The sequence below is a fragment of the Triturus cristatus genome, chromosome 4_1 (genome assembly GCF_964204655.1).
Source record: "Triturus cristatus chromosome 4_1, aTriCri1.1, whole genome shotgun sequence".
Taxonomy (NCBI): domain Eukaryota; kingdom Metazoa; phylum Chordata; class Amphibia; order Caudata; family Salamandridae; genus Triturus; species Triturus cristatus.
The window spans coordinates 783,415,894-783,443,758 of NC_140585.1; the positions used below are offsets into that span (position 1 = coordinate 783,415,894).

The following is a 27,865-nucleotide window of genomic DNA, read 5'->3' on the forward strand; positions in this document are numbered from 1 at the left end:
ATTGAAAGGTACTGTTTGTTATCACCTCTCTGTTTATCAACATCCGATATTAATGCATGCGTGTTATCAATAGTGACATTTATGGTTAAGCATGTGACGTAGTGCCAATAAAGTCAAGCCACATTAAAGCAAACCATGCGTTTGTGACGTTTTTGTGGTATTTTTTTAGCCGCTTTGTTAGTGGACATCTTGGTACCGGAGATGCGCATCTCAACTAGAGTGTTAAGCATTTCCATGCCACTAGGGCCACACCATGCAGCACTGCTGCACCACACCAATGTGGTGGAACTTCCAAATGTACGTGCCTCGTTAAAGAACAATCCAGAACACACGCCAAACACTCAAGCCATGTGCATAAAATCACACACTGCATGCAACCACCTACTGACGCTGAAAGCTGAGGGAAATACCTGTGAACTGTGGAGTCTTCCACTTCGGGTTTGTTTTTTGCTTCCTGGAACTGCTAAGCCATCCTGTTGCAACAAGAACCAGACTTTAACCTTTCAGTGTGGCTCAGTAGTTAACTCAAGATATACTGGCAGACACTTATTTATTGAACTGACAGCAGGAAGAAAAAGCCATGACATAAAATTCCTGGAAGCTCAGTTTGTCCCTATGCTGTCTCTCATAGGAAAATCGCTCTCTGCTACACCACAAATTGCTGGACAGAATTGTGAAAGTAGAGCTTTACTCCAATCTGGGCCTGTGCTTTGTTTGGTAGCAACCCATTCAAGGTTTTTTTTTATATTTGTGCAACAAACAAAGTATTGGGAGGGCTTTGAATGGGTAACTTATAACTATAGCTCGACTCTTAATTTGTGGCAAGTCCATGAACGTGTGTTCCGAGACAGTCCACAAACCAAGATTTAAATAACAAACTAATCGATTAGGCCAAGGGAGCTTTTCTCCCCATTGTCCACATTTTCTTCCCATTGTCCAATTCATGTCCATGGGCCCAAAGATCGGTCCACGAACCTGAACATTCTGACTCGATGGACATGCATTTTCGTTGCAGCCCCCATTGCTCGATGCAGTAAAGGGGAAAAAAAGCATAAGGGGGCAGCATGAGTATAGTTTCACCCTTAAGCCAATGTTGAAGAAACCCAAAGTGCCCTTGAGTTTGAAATCCTCTGATTGAAATTACACCAAACTTGGCGTGGAAGTAGAACTTGACACAGAGGTGTGACTGTTCTTGGTTTGGTGTAAATCCATGCAGTTTTTGATAAATAACCATTACAAAAAGGAAATAGGCTGGCATTTAATGGTTAATTATAGACATATTTGAACCTTCAGCTTGTGGACCCTCCTTTGGAAATCACCAATTACGAGAGGATCTGCGGAGACAATTGAAAACACGATGACCCGCCACTGGGCAAGGGAGGTTTTGTTCCCCCTCATCCATTGCAGATTCATGGATCTAAAGTCAGATCTGCACATCTATGCACTCTTATCAGCTGGCCATCACAGAAAAATTTCTACTGCAGCTGCTATTACCCAATGCAGTGCACTGACCACCGTGTTTGAAAAAACAAAAAATAGAGCATAAGGATGCAATGTACCCTGACTCCGAGGCCCATGTGGGGAGTGCCAAAGGAAACACTGGCTTTAAAATGACTTTTCCAAAAGGTGTTTTTTTTGTCATGTGATTTATGGATCCTGGGCAATTTTTGTGGATTATGGACCCTCCGTGAACCTTCTTGTAGGTCTCAGGATCCACAAACCTGGCCCAGGAATTGCAAATCCCGATTTAAAAAAATTATAATACTAAACTCATGTAGAGCACCAACATTCTGCATGTGCAACCACTGTGCACAGCAGGAGTCATGAATATGTGGCGGTTAAAGGCCAAGTACTCAGTAACCCAGGTGTGGTTAAGAGTGAGGTATAAGTGTCTCCAAAGGATATTTGAGTGTGCTCGTGTGAGTAAGAACTCCTAATATCTTTTTTGCCCTCACACACTCTAGCAAGTGTAAAGCATCATCATTGCGTGGTGCTCCTCGTGGGGGTGGCGCTACAGTCCCTCACGGGCTCTCCAATAGAGCTCTTTGTGGGAGATCTTTTAAGGAGGTGCCGTACTTGTGCATGTTGGTGTGTGGGTCAAGAAAGTGGGTGAAAGTGAGCTTAAAATTACCTCTCGGTACCTGAATGAGTTTAATTAGAGGTCCTTGAGATAAATTTAAAAGATAATGGGGTTTGGAGACTCTCATTTTGACTAAATGAGGGGAGGGACTAGTGTGTTCCCACCTGCTCTCAAACCGTAAGCAAAAGTGTGTGGTGAACTAAAAGTGGGTGATGGTCGACATGTTTCGTGCAAAAAGACGGTCCCTGATGGATCCCCGTGTGCTTCTTCAGGACCTAGTGCATGTAAACGAAATTAGTGGTAGTCAGGGAAAGAGACACCCTATACAACCACTTTACCTATCGTCAGTTAAGATAAGACGTCTCTGCGTTCGAGACACGTGTTGTGCGTAGTCTAAATAACCGGAACCCTCCCCTAAGATTATGGAGGGCCGCGTCGGCGTATTGTCCGGCAGCCGAAGGAAGCGTGTCTTCCTCCGAGAGGCGCTTGTGAACCTGTCATCTGATCAGGATACGCCGGTCACTTAGGGGAGGGTTCCGGTTATTTAGACTACTAGCCTGGGTCCTTTTACAAGAATACCGGTACAGAACTAGCGCTACTATGCGTAGTTTATAACATAAGACAGTGTTGTTGCGTGGGAACAATAGAGCTATAGTACTTATACTATTTTTTTAAATACATTTTGTGAGGTCATAAGCATTGAGAGTTATGGTTGCACCTTTGTTGTGCAAATTATGAATTGCAGTCCTACCCATAAATTAATAGGTTCAGTGTTTTCAATTTTAATTCGCACCACAACTCCACTTTAACTGTGTTTTTTCAATGCATTTCTGAGATATATTAACTTACTTTTATGTGTTATTAGCAAAGCTGACATAATTTTTTTTGTCATTGAATGTTTGGTATTCTTTGCCATATATCACATCCAATAGTTTCTCGCACCTGCTGCAAATGGCCAACCCTCACATATTTGTTTAGGGTTGCTGGAACCTATCATGGGGTTTGTGCACCCTCACTGACTTGTGGACCATTGTTGGAGTGTATGTAGGGGACACTGACCTGGCTCCTGGTTTGTGCACCATGCTGAAGATTCAGCACATGCTGATGAAGCTTGTTGTGTAGGCTGTCAAGCCTGGTCTAAGGCCAAGTCCTGTGTTTTTTTCCTTCAACTTTTTTAGGGTTTGCAGACATCATCATAGGGTAAATTGCTGACGTGTGGACCACTGTTAGTCCTTCGTGGAGTCTGCAGATTTGGTGCTGAGTCCACAAAAGGTCCAGCAGAGGGCCATGAACCTTGCTCTGGATTTGTGGTCTCAGGTGATGATGCTTGCAAAGGGTTTGCGGTCTCAGGCCAGGGTTATCAGATCGTAGGTGCTGTGCTGGGGCACTGTGAACTCAGCCTGAGGTTCCAAACCCACTACAAACTCTGCTTTTTTTTAATTTTATTTATGGGGCCCAACCACCTGAGCCAGAATATTGGAGAATGAGTCACCTCCCTCTTTTAATTTATTTACTGATATTATGGCTTGCCAGAGACCGTCCGATCCAGAGCCCCAGATTTGTCTTTGCCATCCTAAAATAGTTTATGGGAGAAAAAACTCCTTTGACAAATCAAATTTAAATATTTTTATAAAATGTATGTCTGCATAAGGTCCGTGAACATAGGTTCGCAGCCTTCCACAAATTAATGGTCCAGATCTCTCTATAATTTAACCATTTTAAGAACATCAAAAATGTTTCACTGCTAATGTCTTGAAAACTACACAAACAAACCAAGCAATGGCATTTCTTTTAGTAATGTTCTACCTTCATGCCAAGTTTGGTGTAATTCTTCTCAGCTAATTTTTTTTCTGTATGAGAGAGCAAAGAAACTTAAGGGAATTAAAATGGTAAATGGCACTTTTTGTTCTACTTCGTTGTTTTTGGGCCACACTTGACGGATCTGCAAAAAACTTCCCATGCTATTGGGGGGGAGGGGGCCCATTTGGAGAATATGAATAGATCAACCGGGGCATTGTCTTACAGATTTTATGTACTGCAAGAATGATCATCGCCATACATTGGAAAAAGGCAGAGATACTGGGGATTCCCCTATAGTTCCAAAGACTATGACTGAAGTTAGTAGAGGAAAAACGTACACATGACTTGCTAGGTACGGAATCCGAGTTTCCAAAAGATTTAAACTCTTTAATAGCTTACTGAATTAAATTTGAAAACTCATGCTTTGTGTCAGTTTGCTCCGGACCCTAAAGTTGTTTGTTTGATCTATCCAAGGGGATTGAAAGTATTATGACCCCACAATAATACATGTAGTCACACAGAAGGGTATGACAGGCGGTTGAGTTTGATTTCACGCTAGCCTTGGTGAGCATGCCCTCCGAAAAAACTGCTTTCAACACAGTGAACGAGGGAGCATGTGGGGGGGAAATGGGTGCTGGGGTACAAGCTACTGTTAGTCAATTGAACAGGGATGACAATGTATTCTTTACAACATTTCAATAAACAGAAATAGCTGTTAAAAAAAACTTGCCAGGCTGAACACAACTTGGATAAACTTTTTTTATTTTGGAAATTTTTCAGCAGATAAATTGCATGAAAGTTATTCAGAAAACAATAACGGCCGCACTGTGCCCATTCAAGGAACTGTACCATACTTGTGTATTTGCATTACAAAAAACATAGCCAACAGTCGTATTTGGTGGTCATTGTTGGCCGCAGTTTTTATTACCCTTTACATTTGCCATACCTATGCAACTCCCCTGGACACCTTCTTGGGGCCGGGGACATAAATCTTTCTCATACAATATTGCACATTGGGTATTACACAGTTTCAGTTGGATATCATAAATCATGGGTCATAAATCATTGGGTATCATAAATCATTCTGACGCAATCGGTCATTATTTTGTTGTCATAAATCACTCTGCCTGATCATCATAGATCAGCAGCCATAAATCAAGGGTCATAAATCATTGGGATGTCATAAATTATTCTGTCACAAACTATCATCCTTTCATTGTCATAAATCATTCTGCCTGTGCATCACAAATCATCAGCCATAAATCATCGGTTGGTCATAAATCACTGGTTTGTCCTTTGCTCATTTGCATCTCCTGGGGTCGTAAATCACCCTGACAGCTCGTAGATTGTTCTTTGTTGTTTTCCATGCCCCTTTGTGTGTGGGGGTAGCCTTTACCCGGAGTTAGGCCCCAACTCTCTACCTTGCTAGTCTCTTTTGTGCCCCGCCGTCTGGCGGGAGCTGGGCTGCGAGTGCCATCTCCGTTTGCTACCCCGATTTTTTGTCAGGCAAACTCACCCTGCCGTAAGGCATCCCAGAGTGAGCGGCCCTCCTTCCACACACCGCCCTGTCAGTGTGTTTCCATAACCAAACCAATACACCTTTGTTTCTGCCACGCCGCCAGGGAGGCTTCCGTCTTCCTGCTGCTCCCCCCTCCCTGTATTGTCCGTCTTCACCTCTGCTGCTCTTTATGTGCAGCCTGCCATTGCCAGAGCCCGAACTCGAGTGCTAGCTTACCCATCTTAGCTGTGGCTCCGGGAGGCTGATGTCTGGTAAGCTCCAAAGGCGATCTGACCCCAAAAGCACTGGTGTGCTCTGCTACATCCTTGCAGTTATGTAGTGGTACACCTGCGTCTTATTCAGTCTCTCCCAGCACTGTCTCGGCTCGCCATGGGTCGTACATGAAATCAAAATTGGGAGACAGTCAATACTGGTTATGGAGGCGTGAGACAGCGCCCCATACCAAATAACATCATCTATTTCACCAAAGCCCCTGGCCGGCTACCCCAGGTAAGTACCACTGCCTTCTTTTGTAACCTCTCCCTTTTTTTTTTGGAGCCTGAGCGTGCGCCCGAGACATGTGCCTGTCCCGCTGCCAGTGCTTGGGGGGGGGGGGGGGTGTAACTGCTGCATGTGTTTTATTATATATTCATTTATTTCTCTTCTGTTGGAGCCATCTCACCCTACACCGCTTGAGCAGTCCCCTTCACTGCGCCCCGCTATGGTACATAATCCTCCATCTTTAACTCGCCTCACGCAGCGCACGCCACTTATCTTGACCCAAGATATTCCTCCTTTTTTTTTATAAGGTATATGCAGACCCAGCTCCTCATAAGCATCCCTTGACTCATGCGCACCCTTGAAAATCCCAAGAACAAATATTGGGTTAGGTTTGCACAACTCTCTAGAAGGCCAGGGCGCCTCCTGGGAGGGGTTAGGGTGTTTTTAAATCTCCTTCCTACTGCCACATCCCCCTTTTTTTTTGTTGTAGGAGAGCTAACGGAACTTTACACCTTTAATCCTTCTGTCACCTAACGAACAGCAAATGTGCAGTATATTGGTGTTGTTAAAAATACACCCAGCACCCTTTTAAATACAAAATGAGCTTTCGCTGGTCTATTCAACATTAGGGTTACTGTCAGCCATTTCAGTTCCAATAACATATTGATCTGTTGCAAACATACGCGACTTAGAACAAGTTTAAAAAAGGGTTGTTTCACGTTTCTGCATGATCTTAATTTTTGTTTCTTCAAAATAGCCCCGCTTTATTACTAATTGTGACATCGCTCCTTGTGATGTCATTATGAATTACATGTACTACATATCCCACTCCCAAGGGCTTGTGTACTTTATGAGTGTGCGTGACGTTTATGTCTTCGCTGAACGTACTGCCGCTTTGTCTTTCACTCGCACCGTAATGCGCCAGAAAACTCACTTTCAAATAATGACCATGACCCTTGAACCCATCCATCCTGTCAAAAAGACAAACGATAAAGAACGAATCGTTCTAAATTAGAGGCCTGAAATTAGATTTCGGAAGCAGCTCCTCAGTTCCCCAGAAATGGGAAAAAAATCATCACACCAGACGTCAGTGCATTCAAGAGCATTCTTTCCCGATATCGACGACAGATTTCAGAGATGTTAGGAATCCTGAAGCTATGCCTGGGTCTGAAACGTTGTGATTAAATCAGGTGTGTTGTTTTACAGCCGTTAGCTCAGAGATGGGCGGTGAGATTCGATTGCTTAGGTTACTGGCTGCAGCAGGAATTTAAAATCCTGTCTGTGAAACAAACTCTGATGGGTGCCTTTCCGCACAAGCCAACAGCCTACGAAATTGCAGCATCCAATTGCATTGTAACCGGGCATTCCGACTTTTATCCTTCTGGAGCCTATAACTATTAATCATAGGTGTGTAAATCAGCGTATACGAAATGTTACATCAGACAGAGGACAACAAGGGGTGGATTCTCATGTTATCCATACAGGTAGGAAGCACAGTTGAAGAGTACTTGGTCTGGACCAGCACAAACTCTGAATATAAAATGTAATGCAATGGATTGGGGCTCTCTTTGCCAATCAGAACTGATTTGAACCCAAATGAACCCTTTTTGTGAATTAGAATAATGAAAGTCTGGGGGGGAAATACATATGCTCTACTCCATACCTTGAAATCTGCATGCAGTTCTTTGACAGGTAATCGCTCCCTGTAAACTGCAACTAACAGGAAGTCTCCGAAAAAGGCGGTACCCACTGACCTGTTGACATTACCTTCCCTTTGGGATCTGCGTGTTACATGTTCTTTGCAGCAGGCATATTAACCCTTGACGCTGCATACCATGAATAACAACTTACCCCCCCAAGTCAAAAATCCTACTAGACATAACTCCGATCTCATCAGGAAGAACGTTAATCACCGTAGTTTTCGTGACATTGGAGGACGAGAATGGCAGCAGGAATTTTAATCACAAAATAACTAGGAAAAAAGCCACAGGCGCCCCCATGCCAAGCCGGCCCTGAGCTGAACAGCATGCAGCCAGTGTAGTTCGCTCTTACTCTTGGTAACGGGCTAACCTACCCCTGGCAAAAAGCATTGGCGCCGTCCATGCTGTGTTTACTTCTATGATTTTATCCAAAGTTTTTTTTCCCCAATGTAGCGCGAGCGCGTTAAGATGTTAACGGCAGCTAAAGCCCCGTAGCCCCTTTCAAATTAAAACCATGGGCCGAACAATCTCGGCACTGACCTTGGTCCCATACTGAGCATGAAACTCTCTGCTCACCTTCTTATAATGTTATTACCTCCCATGGAGGACTTGGCCCGAGGGCTTTACACGCGCACCAGCAACGTTATACGGGGGGGGGGAGGTTATGTAATTTGCCCCGGGTTACATGATTGCCCCGCATCTCTGGGATCTGAGCCACTGCCGTGGGTCAAACCTGGTTCCCGCGCACCCAAAGGTAGCTCTGACCGTAAGGCCACATTATCCCTTCATATCCGCCGGGCCCGCAGCAGACGAAGCACAGTCCCACTAACCCCACCACACTCGCCGGGCACCGACCAGTTACCCTACCAAAGGGGCCTGTTCATTTTTAGGTCTCGCCTGAGCCAGCGCTTTGGCGCTGCTCTCGCGAGAGCTTTTGTAAAAGGGGGATTTGGAAGTGCAAACCAGTGCTTTCAGGCCGCCAACTACAGTGCATGTGAGCCGGGCGCGCGCACCATTTGGCAGCCTGCGTGATCATTTTTTGGCCGCTTTGATGTTCTCAGTGAGCTGCGCGGCCACTGAGAACATCAAAGCGGCCGAGAAAGTGCACACCATTTGCCACCCCCTCCCTTATCCCACTTCCTGCTTGTTATCACATCCTTGTTCTCTTTTTGGTTTTGTGTACACGAATATAGGTTTGGAAATTGATGAACTGTTCCCTGTCTCGTGTTTTGGGCTCAGACTCGGAGCAGCGCAGTACGAGAACTGAGGTGGTTATTTTATATGGCAGAATGTAAATGGAGCTGATTATCACTTTAGCACTCTTTATCCATGCTGCAAAAAATAGGTCTGGCAGATCGCAGCGCTCAGCACCTTTCAAGCGCCGTCTATCTCTCCGACTGTTCTGATCCAGTTCCCAGGGAAATAAAGAACGGACGCTTTATTTTCTTCTACTTGTTTCAAGAGACAGCACTTACCCTCTCTTGCGTCTCCTTTCCTGTCCATTCTTTTTCTATATCTACAACACACCAGCGAGCAACACTGAGTCCGCCGTCACAAGAAGCTCTAAGTGCCCCAGCACCGTAACTAGTGTACTGCGCTGCCTGATGAGCTACTCACCACATCATTTCCCAGGAATCTTTATTTATTTAATAGGCTGCAGGCAGGACGGAATGTGCATGAGGCAATTAATTACAAAAGAACATGGCAGCAATCATCTCTGGTTAAACTTTTGGCGGAGCGGGATATAATCTACTTCGTGGTTGTCACCGCTTTACCACTTTGCCATTCTCCGAGACCTCGTAATCTATGTGATTTATATAACTATCTGCAGGCAGGAAGAATGTACATTAGGCGTTTATTAAATAAACATGGCAGCCAATCGTATCTGGTAACACTTCTGGCCGAGCGGGTAATACTAACGGCTACTAAAATAAGAGCACATGTCCTTTGGTGGCATCTAACGCGGCTTTCACTCGCAAAGTAAAATCACAGTTCCCGTCATGCTGTGCTGCCATCAGGAAACCGTGCACACTTCGCAAGGAGCCAGGACTGGGACCAGGTAGGACGGTTTCTTAATACTATCATACCTTGCTTGTGCTGTTCTTTTTTTCGGGAGGGGGGAGGAGGTGGCAATGGGCTTGTCTGTGTTTATTTAGACTTTAAAATGTATTCATAATGTCCCGGTCGCGTTGTCATGCTGCGTGCATGCAAAGTCGTGCAAGCTGCATCCAGCTCCTCGCACGCTCTACTGTGAACGTGGAGATTTCTCCTCATAATAGTGCCATAAGAAACAGTGCTCACAGCCGGTTGGAGTGAAAATATTTTCACAATTTTTCTTTACGTGTTGCATCTTGCCCCGATCTTGCATCTCTCCTGCCCCATCCCATGTCGTCTTCCTCAGCATTGTTTATTCAACGGGCTGCAGACAGGACGGAAGTCACGGAACATGCATGAGGCAATTATTTAATAAACAAGGTGGCAGGCAATCATCTCTGGTTACCCGTCCTTTCATCATGCCTCGATCGTCGCGTCTCTTCTGCTCCTTCTCCTGTCGTCTTACTCACCATGGTTTATTTATATAACGTAATACTTGTATGTGACCTTTTACTTATTGCTGTTTTTTAGCAGAAATTAGAGCCAAATCTACTTGCAATTGGATTCGAACTATAATGTCCAGATTTTAAGGTCTGCATCTACTCTCCATTCTCCCTAAACAAAGCAATAAAAAATGACACTTAAATGCCAGTAAGGGTATCACAACTCATTCGATTCTACCTGCCAGCCTGCCCTCTCCACTTTATATTTGCATCTGCTCACTATACTGGTTCTGTTCTCTGCCTTCACCAAACAAAGCCTTAATTATTATACTAGGGTGGCATTAAGAGTACTAGAATCTGCTCATTTCCAGTTCCCGTCGTTATATTTCAGTCTACTGGCTTTGCTGGTCCTGCTAGTTATTGTAGGCCTCTGTTGCTTCTGTGAACTCGTGTGTGATATATAATGTTTTGTGAATAGTAGGCATGCTTCGATTATTCCCCCCTGTGTGTGGCCTTTTGTTGTGTTTGTGCTTTGACTTTACAACAATGTGTTGCAAGTTTCATTTTCTTCCGAGGCTACATATAGCATCTGTGCATTTCATACGCAACTCTGGTGCGTGCTTCCTGTTTAAGAGTGGAACTGAAGTGTGGGCAAATAAAGTACTCTAGTCGGTGACATGTTGTGTGTGTTTCCTCTCCACTGATTGAGAAATGCCTCTTGCTGGTATTTCTGCTTTATGGACGTTGTTGTGGACTCGTAACGAAACATGCGGGGATTTATTGCTAATGAAGTCTTTGCTTTTGGGTTAAATGTGCGACCCACTAGAGAGGTTTGGAGGTTAATGTCCAGTTTTTATGGTTTCTAATACTTTGCGTTAACCCACATCTCGGCACTTCAGAAATGAAAACGTGTAGCACAGAGAGATGACACATTTTGTTAAGAGGACCACCATTTTGGCACGGAAGCGAAGATTAGAATTGTGGTCTGCTCCTTCCAGAACTGACGATGGAGCCATCATTTCTCTTTTACTGTTGCCCACGTGTGTGGCAGCGGTCTTCTGTGTCATGAAGTGACAGAATTATCTACGAAGGGAAACAAATCTTGGTAGGACATACCTCGCTCATGGAACACATTGTAATTTGTGATTAAATAATTTGCCCTTCTTGCGCCCCGTGTTTGCGATCTGACGCTGGCTTTCTCTGTGCCTTTTTTGGAAGAGATGAACAACGCAGGCAGCGAGGTTTGGAGACCACTAGCCTGCCTCAATGGCATTTAGCGAATCGTTCCCACTAATCAGTGGTAAGTGTGTACCTAGCCCTCTCTGAAGACCTGTCATTTAGCCACGCTCATTAGCTTGAGCCAGTGTTAGTAAACCTCTTGAGAGGGTGCACTTTGAGGGAAGCAGCTTACACCAGCAGGTACTTAACTTTGGCACACATTGCTTTGCAAAGGCAAAACACGACTCGTCTATACAGGTATTAAAAGCCAACCTAAAAAAAAGCTTCTGATACATGGAATGTCACCAGATGCCTAAAAATCTCCTCTCTGTAAGGTTCCAGTTCTGTTCTCCCCACACGTCTCTCTCCCCCCTGCACATTGAAGTAGATTGCTCTGGTTTATGTTGTGCAAAATTAATCGAATATGTCCCACTTTGGTGTGGTGGTTTTGTGAGCAGTCACTGGACTGCTAAACCAGTTGACCCACAGTGACCACCAAACAGGCTTCACTTAGAATTGGAAACAGTGTGTGCCTCATGCCCTTCTCAAGCCTGCATATTTGCGAGCCTTCTAACACCATGCTGTTTTATGTTGTCACCATGGCCCCCCTTTCTCTTCAGCCTATCTTGTCTTATATCTGTCTTTCCTCTCCTCAAACACTACCTCATTAATCCAGATCTGCATCTACCGCTCTCCCCCTCCCTCACGTTTATTTAATGGATGTCCCCATGTCCCTCCTTTTTCCTTTAACCTTGCCCTCTGCCACTACATCTCGCGGTACACTGCACCCATGTGCTGTGGAGTGAGTCTAATAACCCTAGTAACTGGGACAGTCGGGGGGTTGGCCTTTACAAATAAGCATTTGCAATGCAATAGGTCTCGCATTACTGAATGTTTGAGCTATTGGTGTTGCATTATTATTTGCAATGCCAATAGCTCAAACTTTAATAATGCGAGACCTATTGCATTGCAAAGGCTTGTTTGACTCATCCCTGTTAAGCACGGGGAGATTACGAGGTTTCCCAGGATACAGTTTTTCATACTGGAGGGGTGCACGTTGCCTCACTAGGCAAAAACTATCCTGGGCTACCCATGTGCAATGTGATGTGGTAGCTAAGTTGAAGTATTCAAAAGAGGCGTCTAGCGCCCAAATCTCGGCTGCACCCACCGATCGTCTGTGATCCTGGGCACCTCTCGTATATTTGATACCCTCGGTTTGCAAACATATGGCAGTTACTAGAGGCGTATGCAGTCTGTAGTGGGCGCTACCCTAGGACATTTGTTCTGTGTGCTCGTTCCTTAGCGACAAACACTGGGAAGAGACATTTAGTGATGCACCACTCTGCTGGACAGAGCACAAAGGCAGCCTTTAGCACCCAGGCCTGCCATCCCTGTAGCGTGGGACCCGCTAAGCAATTTGGTCTCTGGTATGTTACCTCTGCCTGCTCGTGTGCCTGCTCCTCGTTATTACAACTTCCCCCCCCTTCTTTTTACTTAACTAAGGCTGCATTTCCCCCGAGAAACAGCAATATGCTCTCGATCTGCTCGCGCCAGAGCTCCTGCCTTGTTAACTCTCTACCCATCCTCTGGATCAACACACCAGCACTGCGCCCAACTACCTCATGCACACAACTATCTCGAGCTTATACTGCTCCCCCATAACCTCTTGCACATGGCCTCTGCCCGTGCTCACCTCAACCTTGCTCAAGGTGCCCGAAATCTTGCTAACTCCCCGGCTATCCTTGGTCTCCATGCCGGGTTGCTGCACTGCGAATGGGGTTGTCCCCGATTGCCGAGATTCCATCGGGATCTCCTGCTCCGGCTTAGCTTCTTCGGGCTACCTTCCAAGCACGAGTTCTTCGACCTGCTCTTCTCCTTTCATGGGGGTGTGCCACAAAGTTCGAACCTGGGAGCCTTGCCGCTGCCTTGCACCACCTCCGGGCTGGGGGCGCGTCGTCCTCCGTCTCCTGTTACCTCTCATGGAGCTCGCTGATGTAAAAGTCCGCTTTGGATACTTTGTGGGGCCGCAGCACGGCCGTACTCGAAAATTGTTGGCGCCGCTCCCTCAGCTCGCTGATGTAAAAGCGAGCTGCCCCAGGGAGAGCGTCGTCTTATTTCACCCCCTTCCTCTTTTCCCATTGTTCTTGGAAGGGGGGCGGGGGCCTTATGTGCGTTTCGCCGCGCCACAGTCCTCGGCAGCACAAACTGGATCCATTGCTTGTTGGGCTCTGGTGGCCATTATGGCACCAACCCTCGAGGCCCCCTTCGGGGGCGGCCTTTGCTAAAAAGTCTTATGAAACTTTACAATGGAAATTCTGACCTAACCTTAACTAACCAGCTATTATTGCCCTTTGTGTTACAAACACATACATATACAAATATACATATAGTGCAAACGTACATAAGAAATGTGAAATGCCAGTGTGTTTCAATTTAAATGCCGGACAATGTTGTGAAACTAAATTTTGATATAAGTGTATCCTGGTTCAATCAAGTAGGTAATGTGGTCTTGCAGGTGAAGACAATTATTGCTGTCTCAGATGCACCTGCAGTTGGTCCTCCTATGAAATGTACTTCAAAGAGACTGTATATTGTCCCCGTTTTTTCTTGGTATTTACAGGTAGATGTGACTCCTTTGGGCATTTTCTAGACGTTCGATCTCTTATTGCAAGTGTAGTGTTGAGCAGTGGCGTAATGAAATTTGAAGGGGGGGGGGCACTGCAAAGTACATGGAGTGGGCCCCTATGCTCCAGACCACAGGATCTCTCGGGCCAGGGGCCCACTGCCTGTGCACAGTATCAGAGGGGGACCCCCAGAGCTCAGAGACCCCCCGCACTGCAAGGGCTGCTGCGACTAATGTTATGCCACTGGTGTCGAGTGTAGATATAATGTTGATATGCTTCATTTCTTCTCTATAATTTTATTGTTCTATGGTTAGGGCACAGGCTGTTCATTTGTATACAACGTATTAGGATATATAGTCATTTTTCAATTGTTATACCAATTAATTTATTACATTGTATAGGCTATTGCTGTATCTGAATGTATAAAACTATAAAACTGTATTTAAAAAAAGAGCCTGGCAGGAATGGTTCCTTCCTAACTTGCACAATGTATCCATTCCAAAATGGATAATTGAAGCTGATAAATCAGTTAAAATAGATCAGGACACATGCAATAGCATAGCCAATAGGTCTGGTGTTAGCTTCCCTCCTTTTGACTCTGTTTTGTCTTGGTTTCTGCAAAAAGTTATTGGTGGAGAAGCTGCTGGGTCCTTGGCAATCTAAATAAAGCACTGGCTTAAAGCAAATAACATGTTTTTGGTCTCTAGAACCACACATTGACATACTAGTCCCTGGCACTGAAGGGAACTATTTTGTGTGTGGATGTGCTCCTTGTGAAAGGTCAGAATTTCTTCACTAACAGTGAAGTTAGCCAGTGGCTGAAATTTGCTATCCAATTGAAAGATGCGGTATGCTGCAGTAGGCCAAAGAAAAACGTGAATGGCACTATAAAGGATACTATAGATGAAGAGGACTTGCTGAAAGTCTTTATTAGCATGTTATACATATAACTGTAGTAAAATCAAAATGTCCTGGCTAACACAATACCTCAACAAGCATTGGCAAAACCTACATGTATGGTATTAACTCCCAGATTCTAAGCTATACCAATGCTGGTTTTGTTTTTTAATGATTTTTGTTAAACTTTATTGTGGTGAACTTGCTTAGCCCTGGTCAATATAAAAACAAATGTTTAAAAGTGAAATTAGCCAGTGGTTCAAGTTGGCTGACCAAGTGCTCCATTGTGTAGTGAGTGAAAAAAAATGTTAAAGACATAAAAACAGACCAATGGATGCAGAGGGCTGGCTAGAAGCCCCAGGAAGTAAGTATACTATCTAATATAATTTTATTCAAAGCAGATGAACATGCACGCGCCAGACCTAAACATAACTCTCTTCAATATGTGTAATCAGCTCAGTGGTAATTAATTTCACTGACAACGGAAGTGAGTGAGCTAGCTGCCTATGAGACATCCTTGCGTTAAGGGAGACTTTCGTAACTAAACAAAGAAACAAGACACACTCAAAAACAATGTGGGCATGTTACTGTGTTCCTTGAAAATGGAGTTTCAGTTTTAAGAAACACACCATTTTAAATTATTATTTTTTACAAAGGAAGACAAATATGTACACTAATGCAAGTTTAAGTTCTACATGGCTGGACTATAGGTTTATTGTATTTAACACACCCCAAGTCATGTTATATTGATATATTTACAAATTTAACATTAGAGTCCAGAAAATACATAATAAAATTAAATTGGCTATTTTCTTATAGGGGTTTCCAGACACACACTTGAAGGATTTGGCAAAAATGAGGCATTTTCAAATTCTGTTCAACAACTTTTCAGACCTGAACATTTTTCTGTGAGCCATGGATCCACCCAATTTTTACTGAAAAAACTGGATGAATCTAAACAAAGTATGCTGCAAAATGTGCCACAAACCCCTAAGTATTTGTTGTTGATCAAGGCTAAAGTTAAGAAGAGCAATTGAAGACAATGCCTGCATTTTGGGAAAATGCTACTAATGGAAGAGTAAAATAATTACTTGTTTAAATAACTAACAAAACCTCACTGGAAGATTTACAAGATTCTTTTTTTTTTTTTACTTTACCGCGACAATTTACAGGAAGCAAAGGTTTTTTGCAAAATCAGCTAGCTAAGGATACCGTGAAGGACAAAAGGTTTGGACTTTCATTGTTAAACAAATTTGATTTAGTAATGACTATGCAATGATGACTGTACATCGACACCCTTGGAAAATCCAACGCATAACACTATCATGAACAAACCTCAAAGAGTTGGAAAAAGGACTTTTTAGAATCACAATCAAAACGGGAGAGTGGGAAAACTCTGATGGACAGGCAAGAAATCCCATCGTAGTAAAACCACTTGATCTCCCAGAAGAGATTTATCCCCAGTTCAACACAATCAGATATTCCAGTTTGCGAGATTGCCAACCATTTCTATCATAATGTATATATAATACAAAGGGTAAACTAGCGACTCTACTTAAGGCGTAATACGAGCACCACCACTTAGACATAAGCCCCGCTGTAGATGAAGTAGTAAAAAGTCCTTATCAGGTTAGGTTCTGTTAGAGTAGGTGGATTCTTTCTTGGGTATTGTTTTTTATAGTTCAAGTTGTTTGAATTCACTTTAAATTGGTGACTTCTCAATGACTTGTTTACTTCTTAATTCTTAGTCAAGTTAATACCAGCTGCTATTCGTGATTGCTGATTTGTATTTCTAACTTTCAGATACTATGTCAGGAGGCAGCCACCCTTGTTTATGCAACAGAAAATGGTGCATATAGGTGGTGTATACACTTATTGACACTTACATGTAATAATTTGTTATATTTAATTTTCTTACTCTTACATGTTTGAAGGTGGTAGCGAGACCAGGAGGATAAGTGGGTTGCCTAGGTAGATTTAGGGTCTGATGTAGAATTTGGTGGACAGGTTACTCCATCACAAATGTGATGGATATCCCACCCATGGGTGCCAGAGGATATCATGGATCATAACAATGCTGACGAGATATCCGTCGCGTTTGAGGTGGAGTAACCTGGTCCACTAAACTCTAAATCATGCTCCTAATGTTTTTTTCATGTTGTTAATATTGTGTTTAATGGCCTTGAAGAACATTTAGGGCCTTATTTAGAGTCTATAGGATGGGATACTACATCACATCATTGCAGCTAGCCCTTCTGCCATATTTCAAGTGCCATAGGCTATAATGCACTTGCAATACAGAGAATAAGTAGTTGTTAATGCTCATGTTGGTTTAGGGAATTATATTTTGTTTAAAGCAGCTTAGTCCTTAAAGCTCCTATTTGGTAGGTATTTGCCTCTCATAGTATTAGCATAAAAAATACAGCCACATTCTGTGAAATGTTTGTTTGACAATATGATTTGCCACTTGGATGGAAAGACAGGATTTAAAAAAAAATAAAAAAAATGCAGCACTGGTCTTCATCATGAAAATGCATCTCAAAGAGCATGTTAATGCTGGCCGGAAAAAATCGGAACTGATATTTAGGTCACGTTAAAAAGGATCTGGAATTGCAGTGAGCAAGAGCCCCATCCACCTCCTTGCTAGTTCCCTGGTCCACACACAGCGGCGGCTCCTCCATTATGGCGGAAGAGCATCGCCCCGCCTGCTGCGAGTGCAGCAGGTACACATATTAATAAAATGGTAATAAATACCATTTTATTAATGTGTCCAAGGCTCGCACTGTTACAGTGCAATTGCAGGGGGTGGGGCTAATCAGTGCGATGGCACTAGTAATGCAGCCCACTGCCAGTGCGCAGGTCAGATTGGCTGGCTGCCTACAGCCGACCAATCTGGCCTGCGTACTTCAGAGCCTGCAATCCCACGGCTAAGAAACAGCTGAGGGATTGCAGCCCAGGCCCCCAGCCTCAAAATGAGCGCTAGGTTAGCCTGCTGTAGCCAATCGTTCCAGGATTGGCTGGTTTTGCGTTGTCTTAAGGTGGACGTCCTTCCCTTTCTGCAGAGTCAGCCCAGGAGAGCGCAGGGAGGAAGGAGTGAGAGACCACGGAAATGAGTGTCAGGCGGCAGATAAGTTCTTTGTATTTTTTTTTGGTGTATTGTTTCTTTTCCTCCCCACCTCCCATTTTCCCACGCACTCCCTCGCCACTCCACCCCCACACCAGCCGCTACTGCACACACATTTACCTCATTCCCAACACCCTTCTAATCCCTTCTGAAATCCCACATTCTCTTGCTCACATTTAATCCCCGCATTTCCATGAATGCACTCAGTCTGTGGTACCACCATCTGGCTATAGCCATGCCCATAGTTATACCTCTCAACCAACCAAGATACCCGTGTCTCTTAGTTGTGCTTAAGTCGCCCATGCTCCTGGCCACTGTCACACCATTGTCACATTCACAGAAACAGGCACACTCCATTTAAAATGATGTGAAGAGACCGGATCAGGTTCAATGGGTTGGAGTTGAGTGAGATTGTATCATGCGATGTCAAACTCTCTTTATAATTGATTGTGTGACTAAGCTGAGGTAAGTTGAAGCAATTACACTGTAAAATCTGTGTACAAAAGGTCTGATTGTGTGACTAAATTGAGGTAAGGTAACGCAATATCACTGTAAAACCCCCGTACAAAAGGTCTGATTGTGTGACTAAGCTGAGGTAAGTTGAAGCAATATCACTGTAAAACCCCTGTACAAAAGGTCTGATTGTGTGACTAAGCTGAGGTAAGGTGACGCAATATCACTGTAAAACCCCTGTACAAAAGGTCTGATTGTGTGACTAAGCTGAGGTAAGGTGACGCAATATCACTGTAAAACCCCTGTACAAAAGGTCTGATTGTGTGACTAAGCTGAGGTAAGGTGACGCAATATCACTGTAAAACCCCTGTACATAAGATCTGATTGTGTGACTAAGCTGAGGTAAGTTGACGCAATATCACTGTAAAACCCCTGCATCCAACATCTCCCTTGAATGGGACAGAGAACAGCGTCACAGGGGTGGACTGTGCTAATTTGGATGATTAAGACAACGTAAAATTCACTTTAACGTTTGGTTTAACTGAAAGGTAATGTATAGAATCAGGAAATGTACACTGAAGAAAGTAAAACAAGCAAAAAAAAGCAACCACAACCACTCGATGATGCCAGGCTTTCTAATTAAATAAGTGCGCTAGGATAAAATATCCATCATGTTAAGGTGTCACAATGACACGTCAAAAGCCCGCATTCTCTCACCCCTCAAACGCCTTCACTAATGCCCTAAAATCATTCAAAATTGCATCCTAACCCAAACTTCTATGGACGAGACAAACAGCGGGAGCTCCTCCATTATGGTGGAGGAGCGTTGCCCAACCTGCTGCTAGTGCAACAGGTACACACTTTAATAAAATGGTAATAAATATTCTTTTATTAATGTGTCCAAGGCTTGCACTGTTACAGTGCGATGGTAGGGGGCGAGGCTAAAATGTGCATTTGCACTGGTAATGCAGCCCCCTGCGAGTGCGCTGGTCAGATTGGCTGGCTGCCTATAGCCGACAAATCTGGCCTGCGTACTTCAGAGCCTGGAATCTCAAGGCTGAGGAACAGCCGAGGGTTTGCAGCTGCATGCCCCCAGCCTCAAAATGAACGCTGGGTTGGCTGGTTTTGGATTGGCTGGTTTTGAGTTGTCTTAGGGCGGAAGTCCTTTCCATCGAGTCATCCCAGGAAAGCGCCAGGAGGAAGGAGTGGGAGACCACATCTAGAGCTTGCAAGGTCAAGGAAATGAGCATCGGGCGGCAGGTAAGTCCTTTGTATTTTTTTTATGTCTATTTTCTGTTTTCCTCCCCACCTCCCTGTACCCTCAACTCTCCTCCACTCCACCCCCACACCTGCCGCTACTGGAGCCATTTAGGAATGGACGCCTAGATGATGCCCCATTCTGAGACAAGACGTAGTTTTATATAAGTGCTAATTAACGATTGCTACAAAAAATAAATGAACGCAGATGCACTCTGGGCCAAGTTCAGGGGGTGCGCGAGGCAACATCTGTGACTCTTGTCGGTTTCAGTCAACCTTAGGTCCAGGCTCTCTGATTTTCAAGTTTTCATTTTGTAAATCTTCCTTACTCCTAAATTCCACGTGGCTGAATACAAAAAGCTAAAAAACGAGCTTTACAGTGTATCGAGGTAAAAACGGGACAAGAGATAGAAGACTGGAAAAAAAAGTCCCACTGACATGCACTGCCAGAAAGAGTCACAAGGGATTATAAATACATACTTCATCTCTTCCGGTGTATTTCACAGCTGAGGATGCTGTTGCATCTGTTTTGTGCAGCAAAGCATTCAGAATATTATGAAACGAAAGACCTGAGATGCGTCGGCCTGCTCATCTGTTTGCAGTATCTGCCTCCTTATTTTTAGGGCTATCTAGAGCTTCTGTGAACTCTCAGCCACTGGGGGTGCTCTAAAAGGGGTATGGCAAACCTCTTAAAGAGGTGTGGGCAATCCAATTAGGGGCGTGGCCTAGATCATGAGAACTAGCATTGTCTGCTGCTTCAATATAATGGTACAATTGTTGACGCAGAGTTTGCCTAACCCTAGAGGGTACGAGTTCCCTTCCTCAAGACTGTTTTGTTTATTGCATGGTAACATAAGGAGTTTTTTCATCTCTCCATCGACTGCAACCAGCTAAAATAACAGCAAATGAAAAAGTCTAAAATATGTCGCTGCCATTAATAAACAATGCACACAGTAGGGAAGGTGGAGTTTAACAGTATTTACACATACCACTATTCCCCACTGCACCAACTAGGATTCAGTTTTGTGATTTTCTGCGATTCTGCTGTGCTTTCCACATAATTATGGATTTGCCGCATTTGCTGCTTAGTAATCGGTTGAATAATCTGTGGATTTTAACCAAAAAACTGTTTCCAGTTGAAAAGGATTAACAGGTATTAAAGATCTAGTCACCCATGTTGCCGTGCAGTGGACAGAACTTTACAAAGGGTGACTAGTCACCTTTCAATTCCTTGTTGGTGTATTTCGTTGGTAAACTGGACGAAGTTAAATCTTTGCCCAGACAGTGATCACATGTGTAAACATTTAAACTTAATTAAATACTATCATAAAATTTGCCAAGTTAAGCCAAATTATCTGCCTTTTCTTGCAACAGAATTTATTCAGCTGTGGTGCATAACTTTGGTCCTTTCCTGCTGCATAATTCTAGTGGTCCTGCTTTGTGGTCACAAACAGTTTTTCCCTTGGCTGACACCACGACGATGTTGCTACTCCTGCGTTGTGAAAACAGAAGGAAAATCCAGAGAGAAAAGGACTCTCTCTAAAGGATTTCCCTTCCCCTACAACGCTCACCTGGCATGACGTCATGCCGTAACATCTCCACTAGTGAGAAATTAGCAAAATGATCACGCGCACATCGATGTGCCAGCTCTCACTGCAGTACGGTAAACTGCAATGGTCTCGGTATTGTTAAAGTTAGAGCTATTGGCATTGCTCATGACATTAGTTTTTGTTTTTCAAACATTTAAAGAAACGGCATTGTTATTTACAATGTCAATAGCTTAATCACTCTCAAATGCGAGACCTATTGCATTTGCACCCACAGAGCCACACACACAAAGCCACCCACACACACAGAGCCACCCACAAAGCGCAACTCACATAGAGCAACCCACACACAAATAGAGCCACCCACTGAGCCACCTACACACAGTTACCCACACACAGACAGAGCCACCACACATAGAGCCACCTACAAAAAAAACCACCCACACAGAGCCACACACACAGAGCCACACACACAGAGCCTCCCACACACACACACAGAGCCACATACACACACACACACAGCCCCCCCCACACACACACACACATAGAGAGCCACAGACATAGATCTAGACACATACACATTGATCTTGGGAGCCAAAGCAGAAGTGGCACCCACTTCACCTCCTGTTCAAATGTTAAGTAAGTCAAATCAAGTATTGGGGCTGCAATAGTTTCAAATACAGAAAACAATTCTTGTAGTAATATATTTATCGCTAAAATCTGTTCTGGGCAGTCAAAATGTACCCGTTCTGGTAGGAACAGTGAAAAAATTCTTCAAGTATTAGATCATTCTCACTGAGTTGCATACCTGCCAACTCACATGGTGTCACGGTGGCAGGGAAAACGTGCTGAAAACCAATGTAAATTGTAGTTTTCCAGCTCGTTTTCCAAGGCTTTGAACTGCGACTTCCATTAAGGGGTGTGAAAACTCCCGAGGACATAGGCACCAGCCTCAACAATCTTTTTATTTTTTGGAAGGAGGGAGCAGCTCAGTATGACGTTTTCAGATGCGCTACTGGAAAATAACGAGAAAAGTAAATAAAATGTTTGAGGTAAAAAGTGAAAGACTATACAGTGATACAGCAGGCAGAGAGCTAGAAAGACCACAAAAGGATGGTGGTGTTTCCTTCACGTTTCCTTACACATTAGAAGTATTTTCTTGTGATCCTTTTGGCTAAGGTTCTTAGCAGCTGTTACACAATCTTTAGATAAAGATCAGATCTCTTGCAACCTCACCTACTCCAACACCCCGCCCGCCCCATTTGTAGTTTTAGGATAGGGTAATCTATAACACTGGTATTACTCGTGAGCTCTAGGAGGACCTATTGGAAACATGCTACAGTGGAGAACGTAATTAGGCAGAAGGGTTGACTTACTTAATCTGCAAGAATACGGAAATGATGCTGTATATTCTGCACACAAAAGCAAGTTATTCAACACAATCTGTGGCATTAGCATACAGTTATTCTGACATTTAACACGCATTGTTATAAAAAAGATCCCGATGCACAAAAGTACACAGATGTCTCAAGAAATAACACAATACAAATGCAGTTTTTACTATTCAAATTTCATACACCAATAAGTGATGATTTAACATAGTAAAGAAGCAGAGGAAAGAAATGTTCAGTACACACACCTTGTAACAAAAGGTGCCCCAGGTTATGTTTAAAAACCTTTCTACAGCTTCTGGTTAATTTTTGGGCTCACACTTCAGGGCCTTGAATCCCCCCTCTTGTTATTATTAAAGTTCTGAGGACCAATCTAGCACTTTTCATATTAATTATAGAAGGTGGTTCGTCTCTTGGAGGCATGTTAGACAAGAAACCTGGAGCAGCTTGTTTGAAATACTTATAACATCCGAGTGTCCCTTTGAAATAATTGCTGCTCTGGAAACAGTGTGATTTAAATGTGAATTTCAGTGACAAGTGAAACAAAATCTTTTTATGAAATAGAAGGTTAATTTTCAACCCGATTTGAATTATATTTCTATTTATTAGTGCCTGCAGGGGACAACCCCTGCCGCTTGTTGTCTGATTGGAGACACCACATAAAATGCATACATAAAGTTACGGATGTACAGATAAAAGGCGGCCAGTTAACTTTTGCAGGGTGTCAGGCATGCAGCAAGTTTGAATAACTTTTCGTCCATTTCAGATGAAAATAGATTTGTATTATAATATGAAAATTATTAATCAGATGCTTCAGTTAGCAGCATAAAGCCTATATTTGAACCTAAAAAACACCATGCTGTATAATCACGTTTGCGTGCCCAAATCATGCCATACACTTTGTATTTTGCCGGGTCTTCAAAGAGGAAATAATGCCTGTGCTCATATCAGTGTACGCATAGCATTCTTATATCAGATGCCAATGTTGCCTCTGTGCGATTGGATGCTTTACCATGGTTGCCTTATCACTGTAAGACAACTGAGCGGTTTTTGTTTTAACATGGTTGCCTTACATTGAGAATCAATTGAGCCTTTTTTTATTTTTTTACACAAACTCGTGTTTTTAAGAAACTTGCAAAACTGCAGTAATATGTTGAATCAAATGCTAGGATGAAAAGTGGAAGGAGAGAAAAGGGGGAAGAGAAAGAAGGATGTACAGGTAAAAAGGATTAAGAAAGAGGAGGAAGTAGAAACAGGAAGGCTAAGAAAGAAAACATGAAGTAGAACAGCGATCTCAAAGAATGAGGAAGAACACTATGAAAGGAGGATGCATAGAGTGTCAGGAGTGCAAGCTGTCCGTGTAGGCTGCGAACATAAAAAAAAGAAAAATACATGCAAATTTGTGACACCTTAGCACACGTCTAACAGTAACACAAAGGAGCTTGTGTGTTTCGGGTCACCTACTTGAACAATTTCATCTTGGGCAAATCAACCTGTTCCTATGCATATACACTAATCTGACAATGTGTGCATCTTTCAAGATGATTCAAGGAAGAAAAAACTTCAAAGGGTATATATATTCCCAGTACCCCCGCGTGGTTTCTATTAACTCAATCAGGGCAGTTTGACCGCACCTGAACGTAATCTGTATTTCTCTATAGCTGAATTTACTCCGTAAACTAAATTTTACAAGACATTCGCCACCCCCACCCCGTGCTGCATCTCCTCCCCCGGCCCCTTAACACAGCTACCGACAACCACCGTTTTTACAGTTCATAAATTATAAAGTGAGAGAGGGCGAGATTTGGACGCACTGTAATACGACTCCCCTCGCGCTCTTGCTGGCCACTGTGGGCAGCGCTAAAGGCCACTCAAAAGCAAAACAAATCCGCATACTCTAGAGCGTTCCCATGGTGGGTCACATTTGAGAGCCAGATGGCCGTCCTCGAAATCGAGGGCTTCCTTTGTGCCCGCTTCTTCGAAACATTCTGCTCAAAGCTCTTTGTACCCCGAGAAGCCACAGTCCCCGCCTCACAGGCTTACCACACAAAAGTCCTTCATCCAGCGGCCCCAGCACATCGCTGAGCCCTAGTTCGGGTCTTCCGCATCCCCCTCCGTGCAGGCGTAGCCAGGCTGGTTCAGCGAGAGGGATCAGAGGGCGGTGACGGAAAGAGCACCTGGCAGCGCCGAGGCCAGGCTCCGCTCAGCCTGCTTGGGAGCCCGTGCAGGGCGGCGTACAGTGGAGCCCGAGCCCTGCATAATGATCCGGAGAAAGGAACCCAACAACAGACCCAACCCAGCCGGTACTTCCGGCTTCTGAGCTGTACGGCATGTCGTCACAGCGTGACAGCAATTCCATGCGCCCTGGCGTCATCGCGTTTACTTCTTCCGGTTATGTTTGCTACTGTATTTCTAGAAGTTGCCTTGTCAATTTGTTTTTCGTTTTAGTCTACGTTCGTGGTGACACGTTACATTTTTGCCTGTATCACAACACTATCATTCTCACATTCCCAAAATAAATTAGGTTGCTGTCTAAATGGGAGAAAATGGGAACACTCGGTTTGCTTTAAAACCCTTAAATCGCTTAGGTAGTTTAGTCACCCTGCCAACAGATAGCAACTTGTCCCGTTGAGAACTATTTTGAATGATAATGTTGCCATACAAATTAGTTTCCTCACTCACAGATTCTAGATTTTCATGACAATCGTTTTCTCCTAGAGAAGGCATATTAGAATCTTCAGATACATCAAGCCTCGCAGACGTAAGACAGTGAAGCAGCCGAACACGGGAACCAAGAGCAGGGAGAGAGGACGCCATGAACACCGCCGCCTTTCTCCGAGGCGAAGCAGAAATCCCTCGGAGAAAGGCAGCGGCGGTTTCGGATTCGGGGGCGTGTTTTTCTTTTCTCTCCACTTGCCATTGGCTGGAGGAGATAATGAGAAAAGTAGCAAAAAACACACCCCCGAATCCGAAAAGGACAGGGCCTGTTCGGAGAGACAAACCTCTTCTCCAATGGCTGGCCAGCATTCAAGAGGCCAGCCAATGGAGAAGAGGGTTGGGTTCAAGCCCCTCTTCTCCAAGTCATTAAATCTCGCGAGCGAGACTGCGCAAGCGCAGCCTTCGCTAGCCGAGACCTAAAAATGGTCCGCCTGTGCCAGGGCAAAAAACAGAGCCCGATAGGGACCCGTTTTGAGGCCCTCTTTTAAAAACTGCCGGTGCTCAGCACCACTTAAAGCCCTGCTCTCAGCTTCGGTAATCTGAGGGTTACCAGGCTTCTCAGGTAGCAATAAGTGCGACATGTTGCTCCATGTCACGCCGCTCCCCCCGGAAAGACGCTGAAGCTGTAGGCAGAATATAACCTATCATGCTGGATTGCTCGGTGTATTCCTCCCTGGGCTATCCAACTTTCACCGAGGAGCTTAATTTGTTAAAAAACAAAACAGGAACCCTGAATGTCAAGGGAGGCAAATTTCTCCTCATGCAGAATGGACAAACCCTTGAACGTCATGACAGACACTGTTTCCAGCCCTGAGATTTCTTGTGATCACCTAATTTATTCTGGTAGTCTTGGTCTACTTCTATTGAGCGGACCTCTATATTCTGGCTCCGGGGTCAGTTTGATGTTCCTGTCTGGGGGTGTGGGTAGAAGCAGAAAAGACTCTATGCTACAAATTCTCACACTGTGTTTCTCTTCGAAAAATAACATCCGCACTCATAAGCACAATCAATTATTATTCCAAACTGTGACACAATTAGGGTACCCATAACCCCAATGTGCTACAGCCTGGCATGGCCTTATTTACTGAATGATCAGCTGAGATCTATTCACCAATTTTATTAGGAAAATTCGTGAGGGCATCATGTCTTGTCCACATGCTCTATTTCATGGGAAATGTAGGGGCTTATATACAACCCCTTGCGCCACCTGTATGGCACTTTTTCCCATGTTAAAAGTGACGCACCGGCAGTGCATGGGGCTGGTAATTATGTCCCGTAGTCTTTACCATATAAAGTGCAAAAATTGAAAAGTGCTCAGTCTGTGCTTGAGAAATGTTAATCCATTAATCCTTTCAGGGTAACAATTAAATGCTTATGTGTCTATTTTTTCACATATGACATATGTATGTCTTGTTCAAATATGTAGATTCTTTTGTCTAACCTTTATATGTATTTATATTACACTGGGATTGATTGTGAGATCTGTAGTCCTGGCTTTTATGATGATTATTTTGTAATGACAATGGTGGTCTTTTATGCAATTGGTTTTGGTTGACTTAAAGGACTCTTTCAATTTATTGGTGGCTTGCATCGTAATAATCATGGTTCGTGGACCGCGTCCAGATTTTACTGTGCATTATATTTTAACATGTCTTCTTGATGTTACTTTGGCGCAAACACTTCTTTGTGTATTTTCTTGGTCATCATGCCCTGTAGTGGGTTATTATTATTCATAGTTATTTTGTTTTAGTTGGTATCCATTCATTGTTGCAGTGTTGGCTCCACAGCTAAGGAGGCGGAGCGTCGGCCCAATGCTTCGAGCTGCGAAAGAAAAGAAAAAGAAAATGATAATAACACAAGGTTATTATTATTTTATTTTTACCTGCTGCCGGCAGCTTTGTGGGTGGAACACGGCATCTCAGATAACAGAGGAGTCGGGAAGCAATGGTTTGCCCACTCCAAAGTACGCATGACTGCGCCGCCGGCCCCTTCGGGTCGACCAAACCGTCATGTGCACTCTGCATGTTCTCCATGCAGGCTGCATTACAGCCGGAGTGGAGAACATGCCCAGGCCCCCAGCCGCTGTCTGAGTGCTGAATCATGGCACTCAGGCCAATCACAAGGCTGCACTGCAGTATTTTGATTGGCTCAGGGGAGCCTCAGTCTGGGTGCTTCCTGTTTGGAAGACGGGCCATTATAGAAGACGGCAGGACGACGGCGGAGAGGCGTGGCAAGGGGGGTAAGATATTTGTTTTCTTTTTTTACTCCCACTTACCCCTCCCCCCCTTCCCCGCTCTGCCACCCCTGATCGGTGCCAGCAGCTCCTGCCATGTTGTGTATTTCATGTAACTGTTCATCCTTACCTCTTGAGGGTTCATTATTGTTGGCATGGTTGTTCATTCTCTGATTCCTTATTCCTTAGTGATCCATGTTCCAGTATTTTTGCCTTTATTGTTGCCACTTTATTTATGAGTTCTCCTTTGCATCACGTTTTATTAATTGAATATGTGTTTGTAGTTT

The 27,865-nt window shown here is 44.0% G+C and overlaps 1 protein-coding gene across 2 annotated transcripts in view; it reads right to left on the bottom strand.

The window, feature by feature from the left end:
* Positions 1 to 27,865, bottom strand: part of PPM1H (protein phosphatase, Mg2+/Mn2+ dependent 1H) — a 712,578-nt gene that overhangs the window by 572,977 nt on the left and 111,736 nt on the right. The window contains exon 2 of one of the 2 annotated variants that reach the window (XM_085653357.1): positions 411 to 473. The exons of the other annotated variant lie outside the window; for it this stretch is intronic. The gene's annotated coding sequence lies outside the window, so the exon portion shown is untranslated. The remainder of the gene's footprint in view (positions 1 to 410; positions 474 to 27,865) is intronic. 2 annotated transcript variants of the gene reach the window in all.